The sequence below is a fragment of the Tursiops truncatus genome, chromosome 8 (assembly GCF_011762595.2).
Source record: "Tursiops truncatus isolate mTurTru1 chromosome 8, mTurTru1.mat.Y, whole genome shotgun sequence".
Taxonomy (NCBI): Eukaryota; Metazoa; Chordata; class Mammalia; order Artiodactyla; family Delphinidae; genus Tursiops; species Tursiops truncatus.
In genome coordinates, this window is record NC_047041.1 from 66,108,588 (window position 1) to 66,128,238 (window position 19,651).

The 19,651-nt window shown below is 46.6% G+C and overlaps 1 long non-coding RNA gene across 1 annotated transcript in view; it reads right to left on the minus strand.

Moving 5' to 3' along the window:
- Positions 1–5,042: 5,042 nt before the first annotated feature.
- LOC141279365 (uncharacterized) overlaps positions 5,043–19,651 on the minus strand; it is a 48,740-nt gene continuing 34,131 nt past the window's right edge. The window contains exons 3-5 of the long non-coding RNA XR_012333456.1: positions 11,563–19,118; positions 11,424–11,480; positions 5,043–5,990 (exon numbers count right to left, since the gene is read on the minus strand). This is a non-coding gene — a long non-coding RNA (uncharacterized lncRNA). The remainder of the gene's footprint in view (positions 5,991–11,423; positions 11,481–11,562; positions 19,119–19,651) is intronic.

The window sequence follows — 19,651 nt, forward strand, 5'->3', positions numbered from 1 at the left end:
ATGATGTGAGAAGGCGGGATTAGGAGCCAGGTGGGGAGCAGAGACAGGGCAACAGGAGGCTCAGGCCGGAAGCTGTGAGCACTGCAAGAAGGCGAGCAGGCGGGGATGCTTCTCCAGGGTGTGAGTTCCACAGTGTAGGGCCAGGCCGCTGGAGAGGCAACCAGTGCAGATAGCTGCCTCTTTGGTCTCATTCCCCACCCCCCTCTGTGTGCAGCCTGCACCAGGTCTGAGCACACCGTGCTCTCTCCTGCTTCCCCGTCTTTCTCTCTGAGTGCCTTGGCTTCTTGTCTGTCTGCTCAGCTGGTCCCAGCTCTGTGAAGTATTTCCTGATCCTTCCCTCCCTATCACCCCAGCACAGTTAAGGGGACTTCCTGCCCTGTGTCCCCACAGTACCATCCACACATCTCATTATAGCAGCTATCACATTGCTGTAATTATTATAAATGCCTGTCTCCCCTGCTAATCCGTGAGGTCCCTGAGGCAAGGGTCACGTTCCACCCCTTGCATGGGGCCTGACATAATCATAGGCTTTCAAAGAGTCAAGTGAATGAATTTTTTAAAAAATTTCCTTGGATTCAGCTGAAAAGGCAATTGCAGTAATTTGAATTGTGCAATTTCTACTGTGTCGTCTTTGAAAAACAGTTTCACTTTTCCTCCTACTACAGATGACTCATTCCTGGGGCAAATAATGCATTTCAGAACTTCACTACAGCCAATCTTTTGAAAATCTTTTTGTGCGCGTTCGTGCCTAAAGACAAAAACACGATGAGCTTTCGTAATCCCTCAACTGGGTTTTGAGTGATGGAATACTAGAGAGGTTTTGGAACCCCTTTGATTACTGCAAAGCATCCAAAGACGAATGGGTGGGTGGATAATGAAAACAACAATGCGAACATTCGCTCCATGTACTGAGCACTTAATAAATGGCAGTGAATGTTGGGCATTTGGCTACGTGTGGTGTCCCTTATCTCATTCGGCCCACGTACAGAACCTTACAACATGAGCATGATCGTCTGCATTCAGATGAGAAAACTGAGAATCAGAAAATGTAGGTAACTTTCGGGAAAGCGGCAGACATGGGATTTGAACTCAGGTCTGTCTGATTCCAGAATGGTGCCACGTACAACAATGCCCTGTTTCTTCTCACCTGAGTAAAGAAGTCACACACCGAAGATGGATGCCAATTTTTGACAAGACAGCGTGAAGGTAAGGCATTCCTGGGCAGTTGTTTTAAGTGGACAGAGGTGAAGACAAACATCTGGCCCCCATGACACACACATGATACCCAGCCACCTCCATCCAGCTGTCCCTCTCTGTGCACCCACATGTAAGGGCATAAAGACCCTTTTCTGATAGGAGCAAAGATTCTCGCTCACTGCTTAATTACAACTTACTGCTCCTTGTTCCGGCAATACCATGGCAACAAGTAGCATTGGCACAGGAATCGAAAGGGAGAAGCGTTGCCTAGTAACAGAGTAGTAGAAAGAGCTTTAGGATTCTGGATGTTGAGTTCCGGTTCTGGTTCTGAGTACCTGGGGCACTGTGGGTAAACCCAACTCCTCTGAGCCTCAGTGTCTTGTCATCTGTAAAATGGGGATAATAGCAACAATCTTGGAGGGTGTTGCCATGACTGCATAAAAAACAAATCCTTCCATGCATGTAGGATTACTGCCAGGATCATTATTTTAGGGAGAAAAACATTATGCACATGGATTAAATCAGAAAGGGAAATTTTTGAAGGACTTACTAGCTTATCTGACTTATTTTAGCTACTTTGTTATAAGGAATGTAAATTGATAGAAAATTTCTGGAAGGTCTTTAAGAACTATCAGTCAAAATTTAAATATGGGTACCCTTTGACTTGGCGACTTCCCTCCTAGGAAATACCTGCACATGTTCATAAAGAGACATACAAGGTGAAAAACTGGAAACCACATAAAATGTGCACTAAAGAGGGACTACCATAGATCAACACGATGGAACATTGTGCAGAAGTTAAAAGAACAAGGCAGGTCTTGCTTCCCCACCATGGAGAGATTTCTAAAATATAAAGTTTAGTGAAATGAAAGTAAGTTATCCATCTATCCATCTATCTATATATCCACAAATATACTCATAAAAATGCATCTTGAAAAACCTGAAAGGATCTATAATAAATTGTTAACAGTAGTTACCAACTTCTTGCCGTTTCCAGAGTAGGCTGTAGATGTTTTGGCCTCCCTACTTTTTTTTTTTTTTTTTTTTTTTTTGCCATGCCTTGGGGCATGGAGGGATCTTAGTTCCCTGACTAGGGATGGAAACCTTGCTCCCTGCAGTGGAAGCTCAGAGTCTAACCACTGGACCGCCAAGGAAGTCCCAGCCTCCCTACTTTTGCATATGCTGTTCTGTCTGCCTAAAACGGTAGGCCTCCTTTCCACCTGTGAGCCCCCACTGGTCCCCAGAGTGTAGGTAAATATCATCTCTCTGAAGCCCTCCAGGTTCCACTGGTGGACTTCACATGTCCCTCCAGGGCTATATTGCTTATATCATGACACTGGCACTGTAATTATTTGCTTGTGCGTCCGACTCCCCGACCAGACTGTGAGCTCCTTGGGGAGCAGAATCACATCTCATTGTCTTGGTTACTCCAGGGCCTCCTCAGGTGTTTGGTAGCTCACTGAATTGAAACAAGTGGCTAAACATTAACAGAAATAAGAACAGCGGGTGAAGGCTTTGAGCCCCAGTTTTCTCAAAGCCACCATCCTAAGCCATGCCTTTGTGTCCATTCATAGCTCAGGAGGTGTGCTGTAGGAGAAAAGGAGAAAAAAGTCACGGATAGGGAGAGAGCTAGGCAGAAATTGCTTGAAATAAAAATTCCGAGGCATTGGTGTTCGCAAGCCATTCCGCAATCTGAACAGCAGGTGGCGCAAGTGACCTAGATTTCTCCGACCGACACCAAAGGAACCCACAAGGTAAGGTTTTGGAAAAATTGGGAAGATGGAAGCATGAACGTGAGCCTCTGTTTTCCCTGCCTTGTTGTGGCACGAGACATGAAAGCAGATTCAGTGTTCTCCCCTAGGATTTCAGTTCCTAGATATGTGGCTTTCCCACCTCTGTTCTCCACCGTCTTCAATGCACCCTCGCTCAGTTTTGTTCTTTGAGAATGCACGGTTTCCATTTTCACCAGCGGCTGTGAATATTAGTAAAACCCATTTGAAGGGCAATTCGGCAATGCCTGTGAAAAGGAGAACACTTAGCTTAGAGAAGACAAGCAAGCACTCAAGATTTACTTAAATACTGCCCTGCATTTATGGATGGGATGTTTGTCACTATTTGAATTTTTTCTGGGGGCAATTGATTAGTCGATTCTTTAAATGATAGGTAAGCAAACAAGTCTCTGCTGACTATAATTAATGTTCAGTTTTATATATTAATTAGGGTAGGTAGTTATTTTGGTAAATTTGGTATTGTTATAACTTTATGTAATGAATCTATTTATGGCAAACGCAGGCCTGCAAGTGCATAATAGCTAGACAGGCTAAATAAATACCATACTGTTGCTGGGGAGGGGTGTTATTTTTGTTTTCTGCAAAATACATTTATTTCTTCAACAAATATTTATTAAACACGTACTATTTATGCAAAAACTACTTATGGAGTAACTACCACATGCTAGGCACTGTTTTAGGTGCTAGAAATAAAATGCATCAGTGGCAAACAAATCCTCTGTCCTCGTGGAACTTTTGATCTAGTGAGGGAGATAAACAAATAAACATGTACATATATGGCAAGTGATTATAACTGCTCTGAAAAAGGATAAAGCTACCAAAAAATAAGAGTGGTGGAAGCTGTTATTTTAACTTGGGTGCTCAAGTTCTGTCTTTTGTGCTGGAGATTCAATGTTGATCAAAATCAGACATGATTTCTGCCCCCCATGGAATTCTAATGTCAGGGGGAGAGAAAGCCACTACTCAAATAATGACGCATACAATTGTCTACCGCTATTAGTGTCATGAAGAAATACATTCATGGTGTTATGAAACCTCGTTAAAGGAAATTTGACCTCTTTGGGGAGGTCAGGACGGATTTCTCTGAGAAAGTGATGCTTACACTGAAGTAAGAAGATGCTTGCACTGCTTGATGTAAAGCATAAGTAGAAGTTAACTAAGCCAGGAGTATAGAGACTATTCCAGGCGGTGGGAATAGCCATTCAAAGGCCCTGGGGCGAGAGGGAACAAGGGGGAATAAGGAAGGGAAAGAAATTTAGAGAGGGGAGAATAGGATGAGGCGATAGATAAAAGGAAAACTATAGGCCATGTTAAGGGTTTTGTCATCGTTCTAAAAAGATGAAAAATTATCTGAGTTTTAAGCATATGGCAGCATAATGAGATGACTACTTCAGAAAGATGCCTACAGATGCTCTGTAGGGCCTGGACTCGAGGGACTCTGATTACACCTGGGATAGCCCAAACCATAGCAATAGTCCCTGCAAATGATAATGTTGACTTGGACTAGGGCAATAATTTGGAGATCAAGAGCAGTGGGTGGATTTGAGAAACTTTTAGGAGGGAAAAGAAATAGCCTTTGGCGATAAATTGGAGATAAGATGTACAAGATAAAGAGATACCAGAAATAACTCTGAGATTTCTGGCTTGTGTGATGAGATGAACAGTCGTGCTGTCCTCTAAGACAAAAAACACTGAAAGAGGACCACATGTAGGGGGTAAGACTTGGGGCCTGTTGATCATGAGCTGCTTTTGAGACATCTGCATGGAAATATCAAGTCAAAGTTGGAGTTATGGGCCTGGAACTTAGAAGAAGAGGTCAAGTCTGAAGGTATAAGTTTCCATGTTCTTTACAGAGAACTGAAGTTGTGAGTAAGGATGTGCTCTCCTAGGAAGAGGAACATTAACATTTGATGGTGAAAATGAGAAGGAGAGACCTGCAAAGGGTACAGGGAAACCAGAGAAGAAACCAGGAGAATATTTTGTCTTTAAAGCCAAGGGAGGAGTGTTTTCAGAAGGAGTGAATGGTCCAGTGGGAGCCCCTGCTGAGAGGGCAAGTAAGACAAGGCTGGGAAAACGTACCTTGGACATGATCACAAGGAGGTAATCGGTGACCTCAATGCGAGCTCTTCTGGTGGTGGGCAGCGCCAGCATCCTACCCTGAGTGACTGAAGGGGGAGTAGGGGAGTAAGGAAAATGGAGACATGAAGTAGAGACAACACTTTGGAGGGGCATAACTGCGAAGGAAAAGAAAGAAATGGATGGGGCCGTGGAGTTGGAGGAGCCGTCCACGCAGATACTGAGGTCAACCAGGTAGAAAGCAGAGACGGGGATGTAAAGGAAGACGATAAGCCAGGTGCTCAAGTCTCCAGTGGATGAGAGCTCGTGACTGTGGGCTGGATGATGACGGCAACAGGGAAGAGAGCAGTCTGGCTGAACAGCATGAACCTCAAAGGGTAGAGAGATAATGTTGTGGAAGCAGCATTTGGGAACAAGGACAGCGACAAACCTTCCAACCCTAAGACTGCGGGTGTGGAGGGCGAACAGCCACGACTGGAGAGGGGTGCAGGGTGTGTGGTGTCCCCGGGGCCAGCCAGCCTTCATTACTCAGAAGGAGGGGGAAGGAACACACAGAGGAAAAGTTGAAGAGCTTGGGTGGTTTGGTGGTTACGGAACAAGCAATTCCTGAGGGCTCAGTCATAGGAGTTTGGGAGGTCAGGGGCTCGGTCAAAGGCAAGAAAGTCCAGGGCATGATGGAAAGGATGGAGCATTAGCAAAGTGATGGCTAGATAACTCTTACTTGGGTTGATGACTAATTAAAGCAGGGATCACCAATAGGGAGGACTTTGTATCACCTCTCCCTTTGAGGAGCACGGGCACCAGGTACTGCAGATGCGGTGGACTGTTATCCCCTGAAGCTCTAGACAGATGGGCTGGTAACAGCTACAGCTTTGGTGACCACACACTGTCCAGCTTGGGTGATGGTCGTAGACCCAGGAGAAGTGTCTACAAGATAGAGGCACTGCTCAACCCGTTAGAGAAAAAACTCACCCTGAAACCTCACCATCTCACAAATCAGAGCTTTTTTTGTTTCTTAGCTTGCCTTCCTCCCAGATTTGCACTGACTTTTTATGGACTTACAACTTACTTACTACTTACTTACATGTAGTCTGAGACTTTGCCTTTTTCTCCTCTTAACATTACATCAAGAATTCTCCACATTGTTCCATCTTTATCACAGTTAACCTTCAATATGGCAAAAATAATTGTTGCTCTAATCCAGGAGTATTTTTTTGAGCATGAATACATAAAGCGCACCGCACACACACACACACACACACACACACACACACACACACACACAAATAATAAATTCTCCATGCAGACATGCATCCCTGCCTGCATCCTGGATTATCCACTAGTGTATCTCAAGATCTGTTGATCCCTTCTTAATCTTTTTTTTTTTTAACACTTGGAACAATTATCAGCAAGCTAGCTGCAACCCCACCCCTTTCTTGCCTACTCAGAAAAACATGCGAGCGAGTGAAAATGACATTATTGTAAGAATAACCTTGAATCCACTCCAATTTATAACAAAAGCAGCTCATTCGAAAACTTTGGTGCTTTTACTATTAATAAAAGCAAATTACGTGCTAGTCTGTTCAGACCCAAGTGTAAGATGCCAGCGAATCCTGCCACTGTTGCTGAGGGCTGCCGGTCTACTGGGGAAGGCAGACACTAACTCAGGAGACAGGAGCAAGGTCAGCAGCCCACAGCGGGTCACAGAGAGTGCAGTCTTCTCAGAGGAAGTGACATCTGAGTTGGATCTCGAAGGAGGTTGCCAATCAGAGCAGGAGGGAAGCCTGTTCCAGGAAGAAGGGAGAACTCCTATAAAGGCTTAGAGGCCCGAGTACATGCTGCCCAGTTAAGGACCGGTACACATTCTGCAGTGGCTTTAACCCACTGCACAGAGGGAACCGTGGAGATGGGAAGGGCCTGTGTGACTCGCTGAGGGATTTCAGCTTTTTCCCACAGGTATGGGGGCCCTGGAAGGTTTTTCGTTTGCTTCAGCTTTACTGAGGTATAGTTGACAAATAAAAATTGTGTATATTTAAGGCACCCAGTACGGTGTTTGGATATACACATAGCTTGTGAAATGATCACCACAATCAAGCTAAATAACAGAGCCATCTCCTCACAGAGTTACCTTTTTAACACTTAAGATCTACCCTCTTTGCAAATGTCAGGTGTACAATACATTATGTTAACTACAGTCACCATGCTGTACATCAGATCCCCAGAACTTACTCATCCCTTATAGCTCAGCTTCTTACGCTTTGACCAATAGCTCCCCATTTTTTCACCTGCACCCCTCCACCCTCCGACCAAACCTCTGACAACCCCGTTCTGCCCTGTGAGTTCAACTAGTTTAGGTTCCACAGGTGAGTGAGGTCATCCATTTTCTGTCTTTCTGTGTCTGGATTATTTCACTTGGCCTGACATCCTCCAGGTTCATCCATGTTGTTGCAAATGGCAGGATTTCCCTCTCTCTTAAGGCCGAATGATATTCCTTTGTATAAAAATACACTCCATTTTTTTGTCCATTCATCCATCAATGGACAGTTAGGTTGTTTCCGTGTCTTGGCTATTGTGAATAATGCTGCGGTGAATGGGAGAGCAGATATCTTTCCAAGATCCTGATTTCATTGCCTTTGGACATATACCCAGCGTGAGATTGCTTTTAAACAGAAGATTATGTTCTCTGAATACACCTTGGTTTAGAAAGTTCCAGTAGGAAAAGTATAGAGGAAAAAGCAGAGACGCTGGAGGCCAGGGTAGGAGAGCAAGGTGGGGCAGTGGAGTGTGGAGGAGCAGGTGGACGGACAGACTTGGCAAGTGACGATCCTCTGAACTTGAAGAATTGAAAGACAGGCGCCTGATCTCTGTGTTATCCAGGCCAGTACGTAGTCTGGTGACTGCACTGTCTGCAATTTGCAACACTGCGTCATCACACTGTCAAAAATCACTCCGTGACTGAGGACAGGGTCATGCAGTCAACGAGAAGGTTTCCTATAGTGAGGGGCTGTGGGAGGAACTTATTTTCTTTTGCCGAAAAATAAACAAAAACAATGTGAGGACTAGAGATTCCCCCAAATAACTCTCCTGCTTTGCTGGTTAGTAGAATTTTGCTGGTTAGTAGAATTAGCAGGGGTCAAGGAGTCAGATGGACTCCAATTTAAATCCCTGCTCTGCCCCTCACCAGCTTTGTGACTTTGAGCAAATTACATATAACTTGCTTGACCCTCAGTTTCTTCATCTAGAAAATGGACAATAATTCCTACCCTGAAGGACTATGGTGAAGAGTCAACAGGATAATAACGCAAAGGCTCCTGCCCTAGTAAACCTCAATGCATATCCTTTCCCACCCCCCTCCTCATCCGACGTGGCTGTGCAAGGGTTAATAGACTGAATAGCTACCAACCAGGAGCTGAAAAACAAAGGGTTTGGAGGGAGAGGCTAGTGGGTGTACTTCCAGGCAGAAAGGGAAGTAGGATGAGATGCTACCCATTAAAGCTGACTAATTCCACTGGAATTATGTGCAGGACAAAGGATGTTAATTCAGTGAAATCTCTGGAGTGCTTCAAAGAACTCTGTGTGTGTGCAGTGAGTCCCCTTCCAGGGCTGGCTCCCTACGCTGGCAGGGGTGGGACAGCTGTGGGTGTGACAAGTGTGACAAGGGGCTTCTTAACAATGCCCTGAATTCAAATCAGCGGGAGCTCCTTCCCCACGAGGCACCTGGGGAAGGGAAGTGAGCGGTGACCTGGGCAGGGCGGGCTTCCCCGAACTCCAGCTGCAGGCTGCCCTGCTGGGATTGGGGAGGCTGGATCGAGTGACAGCCCAAGGCTGACTCACAGCCCGAGAGGCTGGCAGCTAGCTAGCAGCATACCGGCCGGCCGCCCAAGAGTGAGCTCATTAACCACAGAGACCATGAGCAATGCCATGTCACCAAGGCCCACTCCATCTGTGGGGCAGAGAGGCCCCATCCCTGCTCTTCTTAAAGACCACTGGCTCGGGGAGGTCCAAGGACCACTTGTCCCTGTACTCCTGGGTGTCCCCAACATCCTGCCATTTTACCTTCCATAAAGGCAATTCATTACGTGGCTAGTGACAGATGATGTCATTTGTGTGCCTTGGTGAGAAGGTCACATGACTACATTCGTAAAGCAGAATTCAGTGCTCAGCTAGACACTGTGCCCCTATTTGGGGTTTGGAAAATATGGTTACTGTTAATGTGCTAAACTGAGGCTTTCCTGTCTGTGGTAGAAAAATCCACCGGGCATGGCTTAATTAACCTAAGAAAATTATCTCCAGCAGGCCTGCCTAGGCTGCAGAAATTGTGTCCCTTCCTGGGGCCGACAGCAAGAGAGAAACAGAACACACACGCTCACATGCTATCTGTAAAACCAAAAAACATCCTCCTGAAGAAAGGAAACCATTTCAGTCTTCATTCATCTTAATGGTCACATTGGGTCACAGAATAATAGAGATTAATGGTATCTCTTAAGGACAACCAAACCCGGAGAAATGTTTCAAAAGAGGTACGTCTTGAGTGTGGGTGACTTTTAAGTAACCAATACTCGTTATAATTTGCTATTCCAAGGAAGTGTGTCAAGACTGGTGAATAAATCCATTGCTGGCTTATATACCTGGGCTCTAGGAAGCTCTTTCTACTCCCAAGAATTTCTCCACCCACTTGTGATGATCTGGAGTTTCCTTTGATTCAAGATTTTACTTTCAGAGTCCTCTTTCACAATGTTTACATAATGGAATGTTTACATTACCAGCACTGATTGCATTTGAGAGATAGCTGAGCCTTATGGCCTGTTGGATTTCTTTTCCTCTGTTTCTTTCTCTCCTTTCTTTCCTTTTTTCTTCCCTCTGTCCCTCCCTCCTTCCTTCCCTCCTTCCTCTATTTCATTCATTTATTTATACTGTAAATATCTACTGAGCACATAGTGTGTGCTGGAAGGGAGTATAGAACAATGTCTAAGAGTCTGGGGCCGTGGATCCAGGCCTTTTGCTTTCTTCTTCCATGACTTACACATGACTTAAGATTCAGTTTTCTTATCAGCCCAAAGGGGACAATAATGAGACCTCCCTCCTAAGGCTGTTGAGGGATTGTATGACCTGTTACACATAAAACACTTTTCTCCATCCCTGGTCCTTCCCAAGTGTCCCACGAATGTTATCATTGTTATCAAAATAATAAAGAATGTAGACTCTGTAGTTAAACAGCTCAGGTTCAAATCCTGGCCCCTACCTACCAGCAATGTGACCCTCGGCAAGTAAGTTCTCTGTGCCTCAGTCTCCTCATCTGTAAAATGGGGCTAATAATAGGTATTTGTTTCATAGTGTTGTTGAAAGGATTTATTAAGATACATTTGTAAGGTACATAAAACAGTGCCTGACATATAGTAAGCACTCAATAAATCATAGCTGTTATAGTTGCTGCTATTATCATTGGTGGTTCTGGAAATACGAAAATGGGAAATAAGAAAGACACTCACTCTAGTAGAGAAGCCAGGCATGTAAATGAGTAATGACAATGGTGAATGAGTAGAAAAGCAGAAGTAGATACAGAGCACAGGAGGAAGGTTTAGCTTTTGGAGAGAAGGGCGAAGAAAGCTTCACCAAGGAGGTGTCCAAGTAGGACATTATTAGGACACGTGTAAAACCTCATTAGGAAACACTATTTTCTTCATCTTCCCAAATTTATTCTTGAGTCTCAAGTACGAATATCTCTGGCCAGTTCTCAAAGTTCTCTGTAATCTCGCCCAGCTCTATTTTCTTGCACACTCAGATACGTCAGCCTGCCTTACAGCTAAACGTCTCCCTTACTGTCCCTCAGCCTGACCTTCTGACCTTTGGCCCCACTGGTCCCATGTTCTAGAACGCCCTCCCTCTAATGACCCCCTGTGTACAAATCCTATGTGGTCTTCAAAACCCAGCAGAACTTCACCTGCTCTGTGGAAACCAAATTCCACATTGCTGTGCCGTCTTCTGCCTCTTTTGCACTTTTCAGAACTCTGCAATTGGCATTGTCCCATCGTCCGCTGGGGTTTGCCTTTTTCAGCCAGGCTCCTCCTTTGCCTTCCGTAACCGATTCCCTATTCTTGGGGTCTCCATTCCTGACATTTTACATTTTACATGCTCTGCTCCCCCATCCCCGTCCTCACTTCCAGTCAGCCTCGTCTGTAGTGGTGGTCCCATCAACTCCCCCAGTTCCTGCCTCCTCGCACCCTCCCAGGCTGTGACACTGGCCTCTGAGCTGAGCATCTGATTCCTGTCTCCTGTTCCCAACCTCTCCCGTGCACCGTTGCCTCCACAGAGATTAGCTGGGGCCAAGAAGAGGCAAAAAAAAAAAAAAAAAAGACTTACTTTTCATTGTCTGCTCTTGGGAATCTTTCCAGTTTTGCATCATGTGCATGGATTTATCTGCTCATAAAAAAAAGAAAGAAATGTTTAAATAAATGAGTATATTGAAATAAAGCCTCTATGCTTTGCCATTTCGTCCCACCTGAGTTGGCAACTCTCAGGAATCTCCCCAGCCTAGGGGTGCAGAACCTCCTGGCTCTGCCATACAATGTTTTCCTTCTCATCGGGCGCAGACGGGCTGGCTCCTTGGCCACAGAGAAAGGCTTCAGACGTGCTCTGAGAGAAGAGAACCGGTAATGACAGCAAATCCTCTGTCTGAAGTCCCGCTTTGTTTAGACATTTTATTTGCTTAACTTTTAAGTGTTTGAGAAATTGGGAGAAACTTTTTCATCCCTATCCAGATAAGGCAAGAGAAAGTTGTGTCCCTGTGAGCTTGTGAGAGCCTCTCTTTACCAAGGAAGCCCTGCCAGGTCTGGGGTACAAGTTCGGGGCAGGAAGCAGTGTAGGGAAGGCTGGGCGGTAGTGGGCATTGATTTTGATGGGAAATAAAGGGAGAGCGAGACCCTTTGACCCACGTGCTCCTTGATGTTCACAGTTCCTGTTGCTTTATGATCAAAAGGCTCCTAAGAGTACACAGGCAGCGCAGATTTCGCAGATCCTAACACCGCTGATTAAAGAAAGAGCGTAATTGCCAGACTTCTACAAAACCTGCACAATATTAGCGCAAAGTGACTAAACAGCAGTGCATCTGGGTTACCACCACTGAGCGCTGAGGTGGTCAGTGGCATCCCATGGGCAGTGCCCTGGGGCTGGCACGGGGGGTAAGAGACCCCTTGCTGCTCCGAAGCGAGGCCCAGCTCTTCCCACCTCCAGCCAAGCAGACCCCAGGTACGCTCCTGCCCAACGACCAGCCAGGAGGTGAAAGAAGGCGCGGCAGCGAGTCATGGGAGACCACAGCAACAGGACGGAGATGGAGGGCAGGTCTAGGAAGAGATCATAAAGCCCGCAAGGAGAGTTATCCGAGCCGCAGTCAGCGGGAAAACATGCTGGCAGCCGCCCTCCCCGCTGGCCCCCAGTCTTTTGCAGTTGCCAGTTTATCTCCAACCTTCTCCCTGAGTTGCCAACTGACATTGGTCAATCCAATTCCAGGTCACAGACTTTAGCCAGTTACAAGCAATCATCCCTGCACGGAGGGAAGCTTTGAGCCAATTAACAGGTCATTTAAAAGGGCTCTTTGGCTTGTAAACAGGGTTTTCTCTGCCCATCGCTAAATGCTTCAAGTAAACTTTTTAAACAAATCAAGGTAGCAGCTCCCATGGAGATGCTGACTGACTTGAAGTGGGTGCAGGGGGGATGCCCTGTGTCCTGAGACCTCAGTGCTTATCACACATCCCGGAACTGAGGGGTGAAAAGGCAGGAGCAGGGTTGCTTCAAGGTGTCTACCCTCAACTTCTTTCCTCAGGCAAAAAAAATTCCAAATTAGTGTTTGTTTTCTTTCACAAGTCAAGGGCTTTGCATTTTCAATGAAGTGCCTTCTACCAAGAGGAATTTTATTATCTGATCCAAGGGGGTTTCAGCTCATGAAAGAGGATTAGGCGCCATTGGCTGGGTGACAAGTTGCAACGTATTTCCTATCAAGAGCCTCTTAAGGTTCTTTTCCCTGTCTGGGAGCTCTGCTCTCTTTACCGTAAGAAGCTCAGAAGACACACATTAGACGCTCAGGTAGTTTTCTCTCCTGAGGTGCCCCCACCTCCTTCTCTCGCTCTTTGCTGTACATCATTTAAAAAGTCCATGTTGCCTTTTTAAACGTTGAGGCAAAACAAAAATATCTGGAAAATGAAAACCAAAATTGTAACCAATCCTCGGACCCCTGGGCACAGGTAGTAAAATGAACAAGATCTGAATTTAATCGTTCTGATTTCGATGTCTCCACTGGGCCAGTCACCTCATCCCAGAAAAGGGCAAGACGAGAACATTCTTTCTCTCCAAACAGGAGCAGTGTTCCAGGCTGGCTTCTTAAGCAGGAGCTATCAGACAAGGTCCAAAGAGACACCGCCAGCAGGACTCAGGCAGCTGGAACCCAGTTCCCTGGCAGCTGCCTGCCAGGCCTGGCTCTGCACCAGGGCAGGGGCTCCCGTGGCATTCTTCTGTAAGATGTGTAAGCTGGGAGGAAGGATGAACAGACAGCCCTTTCCAACCTCCCTCTGACTCACAGGACAAAAGAGGGCTAATTGTTTTTCTCTTGAATGAGCATGTAGGCATGAAAAAAAAGGCTGCCTTGTGAATGGGAGACCTTGAACTTGGAGTCAGCCATATCTGGGTCCCAGTTCTTGCTCTGCCACTTTCTAGCCACGCATACGTCTCCAAGCCTCACACCCTTCATCCTTCACCTGTAAAGGGGAAAAGGAATAATGCCAATTTAATGGGGCATTATCAGGATTAAAGGCAATACGGTACAGGGTAGGGCCAGACTCCATAAATGTCTGCTAAATTGGAATCATCAGTATGGTCAATGGACAGATTCAGGAATGACAAACCTAATCTGCACAATTCAGAGCTGCTTTTATTTATTTTTATGGTTTCTAACTCCTTTGTTAGAAGGAGATGGAAACTTCCTCCTGGATTTCTTCAACTTCTAAATAAGGCTCCTATTAAATTCATAACGAGAAAGGCCACTGTCTAGACAATGTCCTCTTAGCAACCCCTAGAAGGCCACTGGTTTCGTAGGATCAATTTTTCCTCACAACTAATTTTCAGGCTCCTGAGAGCCAGGGCGATCACGTCAAGTCACCCTGCTTCTGATGAGTTTAGGTGACCTCTTGGTGTCTTGGTCCCTGATCCCTTCAGGCGTTTCTCCATCGGCCCCTGCCCCCATTGCAGGCGGCCCCTGAGCTTAGGATGCTCAGGAGAAGGCTTCCTCCCTCCCTCCCTCTGGATGCCCAGCCTGGGGCTTGGCTGCAGCCAGGACCCCAGAATCTCCCCCTTCTTTTACAGAAATTCTGAAGCAAGTCGCTCCCTCTGCCTGCAGCTCAGGTGGAAGATGTCCCAGTGTTACTGGTAGAATGATTACCCTTTTACTTACACGGCTTCCTCCCTTGGGTATCTCCAACGCTTTTTGAAAGGAACGTTTTTTAAAAACGCCTTTCTGCCGCAATTCCCTTGGCTTCTTTTTACCTCCTCCCCTCTCCCCAGCTTTGTCGTTTGTTGGTTCAGTTATTAATGTATTGGAATAATAGCCCCAGTTACCAGTAGAGGTGTAAATAGGACATGCTTCCTTAAACTAAAGAGTTAAGATAAAGAAGCAGCTGTTTTTCACTCATTCATTCCAGCACGTTTCCTGAGCAGTGACTGTCTTCAGGTTACTTTCCTCAGGAAATGAAGATGAATAATACGGTACGTCTGGCTTCAGAGAGCTCAGAGGTTAGAGCAGGGACTCTGACCCCAGGCTTCATGGGTATGATTCGGAGGACCTACAACCCTCTGAAATGATAGACATAGTTTACGTATATGTGCCCGGTGAATTTTGCAGGGAGAAAATATAACTCTTATCAGATTCTCAAAGGCATCCAGAATTTAAGAAAAGTGGGGTTGGGGAGGGGTGATTAAGAGCCACTGATCTCCAGTATCACAGTATCTCCACAGATGGAGATACTGACATGCAAACAAATTGTTAAGCTGCTGTATCTTGCAGTCACCTTTGACGGATTGCTTCTCTCTCTCCTGTATCCAGTCTGTCAGGAAATCCTACTGGCTCCACCTTGAGAATATATCACAAATTTTTCCTCTCCTCATCCCTGCCACTGCTACCATCCTGGTCCATGCCGTCCTTACTGCCTGGAGACTTGCTTCCACCTTCATCCCTACAGTATATTTTTTACCACCGAAGCCAGCCTGACGCTTTTAAAGAACAAAGCAGGTTATATCACTCCTCTGATTAAAATGCATCAAACGCTTCCCTGTTCATACAGAATAACCCCGAAGGCCTCATGCTGTTCTGGAAGGACCGATGTGCTAATCCTTCACCTCCGCTCCTTCTCTGACCTTGACGCTAACATGTTTTCTCTCACTCACTCCTCTCCAGCCTCATTTACTTCCTGCTGGTCCTCATACATCTCTGGTAAAGGCAGCAGGGCATTTGCACGCCCTTTCCTCTGCCTGCAGCAGTCCTCCCCCACATGTCAGCTTGGCTTCCTCCTCTGCTTTATTCAAATCTCTGCTCAGAGGTCACTTGATCAGAAATGTCTCTTATGACCAACCTAGCCAGAGCAGCACCCCACTTCCTCTCAGCCTTGGTTTTCTCTTTCATCTGACATTAAATGATGTATTTGTTCATCTGCATATTGTACACCCACCCCACTCCACACACGCACACGCATGTAAATCCCTTGAAAGCAGGGGCTTCGGCTGTTAGGTTCATCGCTCTATCTCCAGCCCCCTAGAACAGTGCCTGGTTTATAGAAGCTTCTAAATAAACATTTGCTGAATGAATGAATGAACAAACTGCACATAGGGGCAAAGGCAGTGAGGTGAGTAATAATAGCTTTGTCTATAAAACACTAGGGAAGAAGAAACCACGAACTCTGTTTTGGGAAGGTGAGGGGGAGAAACCTACCAGCTTAAAGAAAGCTTCCGGAGGAGGTGATACACAATATTAGCATGTTAAAGGCAGAGGCCTAGAGCCAGGGCTGTGGAGAAGGGTCTGTCGGGCAGAGGAAATAGCATGGGCTAAAACCTGGGGAGGCATAGCCTACTGGGAGCTATAAGCGGCTCGTGTGCCTGGAATATTTACCTAAGGAAGAAGTCAGGGAGTGACAGGAAATGAGACGGAACAATGGACAGGGACCAGATCATCAAGGGTCTAATATGTCTTAGCTGAAGACTCTAGATTTTATCCTGTAAGTGACGGGGAGCCAGCTGAAGATTTTCAGCAGTGTGGGAGTATGCCTAGAAAAATTGCTCTGTGGCAGCGGGCAAGATGGCTTAGAGCCGAGAAGATAGGGAGCCTGGCGATACATGTGATACAGACGATATAGGTAGGTGAGAATCAAGGAGGCCAGAACTAAGGAGGGACAGTAGAGATGGAGAGAAAGGAATTGGAACTAGGGAAGCAAGACTCTGTAACCCACTGCATTGGAAAGGTGAGAGAAAAGAAAGAGGCCAGGTGACTCTACATCAGGGTCTACTGACACAAGGCCCTGGTGTCCCCAGGCCCGTCCCTTGCTCATCACAAGGATCGCTAACCATGGGACTCCTTAACCCTGAGACATGGCTTGGCCTCAGAATCCTCCTCAACACAGTGTACCAGGCAGACATCACCAACTGATTGGAGTCGACGTCAAGGGTTAATCTGTTTGTCAATCCTGATGTAAGGTTCTAGTTTGAGTGACTCTATGGTGCTATCGTGAATAAAAGAAATAGTATAGAAAAAGAAGAAGGCTCTGGCAGGAAGATTTAAGTTAAATTTGCCCACGGGGTCCAGTGCATGCAGGAATTGTTCAGACGGAGGACAGCGGAGAGGATAGTGAAACAGCTCCCCGACGCGTCCTCACTCAGCTTCCACACATCTCCTTCCTTATCTCTGTCATCCTCCTGTTGAGGAATGAGAGCACAGACCTGTCAGCCTCCAACAGTCCTCAGAACCTCCAGCCTCAGGCCCTGAGGCCTGTCCTGTTCGGGATCCTTCCCTCCTCCCCAGCTTCGCCGTGTGCTTCTTACCACACAGTTTACGTTCCAGCCCCGCCTCTCTCCATCATCTTATTCCTTTCCCCTGGAACATTCTTCCCCTCTCCTCCACTCCTCTAGCTTGGTCCAGTTAATGCCTGCTTATCCTTCCCCTGCCAGTTTAGATGTTGCTTCCTTCAGGAAGCCTTCCCGGATGCCCTCTCTTAGCACTCTTGACTTCCCCATCTTAGCACCACTCCATCCCACGGTGTTGCAGTTGCCTCGTGATTTGTCTGTCTCCTCCAATAGCCCCCAGTAGCCTATAAGCCCCATGAAGGCAGGGGCCATGCATCTCATGTTTCTAGTTACAGAGTAGGAGTCTCTCCATACTGTGGTTTCCTCCTCCACATTCCCAGATGAGTTCTAAGCCCACCCTTGAAGCCTAGTGTCACCTCTCCACACACAACAGTAGGTGTGTTCCCATCAGCCTGCCTCCCCACCTGGCACCCTGGGGTCCCTCCTGTCCCAGCCTGAACTGAGATGGAAGGAGATGAGGATGGGGAATGGGTTTTGGGGGGGGAGGGTCTCAAACAGCTTCTGAGTCTCCAGACTTACGGGAGCTGACACTCATGGCTGCCTCTCCACGTCCCAGGGGGAACGAGAGCTTGTTGGATGCTGTTAGGTCTCTCAGATATTATTTCCATAAATGGGTTGATCCTTCACTCATTGGTAGAGCAGAATTCATATGATCTAAAGTATTAGGCAGGGACTTTCCTGGCAGTCCGATGGTTAGGACTCCACCCTTCCACTGCAGGGGACACGGGTTTGATCCCTGGTCAGGGAACTAAGAGCCCACAAGCTGCGTGGCCAAAAAATAAAAATAAATAAATAAAGTATGAAGCAGAATTTAGATTCTGGTTGGTTCCTTAGGAGACATTTGTTTCCTGAGCTGGCCTTTCCAGATCTGGTGACAACACCTTCCATTTTATTCTTCCCAGGTAAATGCCCAAGGGTGCCTATTGGGAAAATAGACAACCAAGAGCACAGTTTCTAGAAACTGCAAAGAACATCGTCCTCTAATTCCTGTAAGGAGGCATTTCTCTAAGAAAGGCTTGTTGGGGGAAAAAAAAAGGCACTGGGGCCTAGGGATACCAGCACCTAGCGCACTGAGCACTCGTTTTTGTAGAAAATAGCAAAATAAGAGGATGCTACTTTGGCCTGGGGAGAATATCTGAGGAGAGTAGCAGGGTACACAGAGACAATGACACAGAAAACAAACAAAAAGGATCTGGCTGGGAGTTTATGAGTCACTGTAATTAAAGGGGGTCCTGAGAGTCTAGCTGGTATTCACCTTTTGTATGCCTGTCTTGGGTGAGACCTTGATTCAGCAAACAGTACCTGAACACCGACAATGTGCTACACACTGTGCCAGGTGTTAACAAGAAGCGGCAGCCACATGTGTGGTTGGAGATGCCAAAGTACAGGCTGAGCACAGTGCTTCCTGCTCAGGGCTCTCGTTCAAGAACATGGGTGTTGCAGTCTGACAGATAACAGTTCAAATCACAGCTCTGCCACTCACTGGCTATGTGATTTTGAGCCAATTAGCAATCCCAGGTTTCTAATTTATAAAATAGAAATAATAGTACTTATCTCAGGGCTTCCCTCGTGGTGCAGTGGTTGAGAGTCCGCCTGCCGATGCAGGGGATGCGGGTTCGTGCCCCGGTCCGGGAAGATCCCACACGCCGCAGAGCGGCTGGGCCCGTGAGCCATGGCCACTGAGCCTGCGCGTCCGGAGCCTGTGCTCCGCAACGGGAGAGGCCACAACAGTGAGAGGCCCGCGTACCACAAAAAAAAAAAAAAAATAGTACTTATCTCAAAATGTTGCTGTGGAGAATAAGCAAGGTGATGGCACATAGGAGGCCTCCCGCAAACGCGTGCTTTGATTTTTTCATTCAATAAATATTTATTACTATTATTCTGGTCCACGTCCTTGCTCTCTGAACTCCATCACCTTTTGTCTCCATTATTTCAGCATCTCTGTGAAGACAAGCAGAGACAGAAGAACATTAGCCAATGTAGAATAACAGCTTACACTGACTCGTCTACATAGGCATTTTATCTGCCAAATAATTTGGATTTTTCCCCCCAAAAGGATAAAAACCTCTCTGTAATTAAATCAGTGGGCAGAATGCCTCCCTCCTCAAGTGACGGCTGACATTGCTAGCAGCACTCCTGTATGAGTGTCTGGCAGGTGACCACTGAAGGCGGCCACAGAAGTGGTTCGTGCAGCCCTGACGTGAGTGGCCTGGCAGCCTCGGCAGACACCAGCTGCTTGGAGCCCTCTGCTGCTGGCAGAGGTGACCAGGCAGGATCACACATCCAGACAAGGCTCAGGTTTGTCACACTGTCACCCAAGGCCCAGAAAGGCTGACTCCAGTGAGAAAGAATGCTCAGGGCAACCGTAACGCACTCTTGAGGTTTGCACAAGCTCACACACAAACAACACACACGCACAGAATCAGAGCCAGGCTGGTGTTTCTAAGCAAATTCATTCTGCAGTGAACCTACAG